The sequence below is a fragment of the Oryzias melastigma genome, linkage group LG3 (assembly GCF_002922805.2).
Source record: "Oryzias melastigma strain HK-1 linkage group LG3, ASM292280v2, whole genome shotgun sequence".
NCBI classification, from domain to species: Eukaryota; Metazoa; Chordata; class Actinopteri; order Beloniformes; family Adrianichthyidae; genus Oryzias; species Oryzias melastigma.
Window position 1 is genome coordinate 11,891,135 of NC_050514.1, and position 636 is coordinate 11,891,770.

Here is a 636-nt window from a genome sequence, read left to right on the forward strand (position 1 = left end):
GACAGGAAGAATCTCCTGTAACATCCAGTTTTTAAAAAGACAACTGACTGATTGAGTTACTTTCTCCAAAGGATGCTCAAGTTTTCCATGTAATCGTTTTGAAGTACTGGAAACTCCAGTAGCAGATCTGGAATCAGATACCACATCCTTCTTAGAAATGTTCCTTTTGGGAAGTTAGACAAACTAAGTCTTTGCCTTCAGCTTTGACTGGAACAGTTAGTATCTTTTATATAGAATGCGTTGATCTGCTGGTGTCAACAGCAGCCATATTGATTGTCTAAATCTCATGTGTTAAAGTCAAGGCCCTGGGGCCGGAACCGGCCCTCCGGGTAATTCTATCCAGGCCTCCAGATCATTTTATTTTATTGTTATTAATGGGCTGATATTATCTTGCACTCATTTCTAACTTGTATAATTTTGACAAATTTTTTTGAACTATTTTGACTAATTACAATCCTAGCCAGTAGAATCAAATATAATATCATGTCTCCTAACCAAATTCCCATCTGAACTCATGGATACCTTCGAGTCCTTATTTGTTTAATGAATGCAAAGTCCGTCTTTCCTTCCTTCCAGACAGCCGTGTCCTCGAGGTCAATCCCAGTTTACACCTGCAGTTATTTCACTTCCAGAACA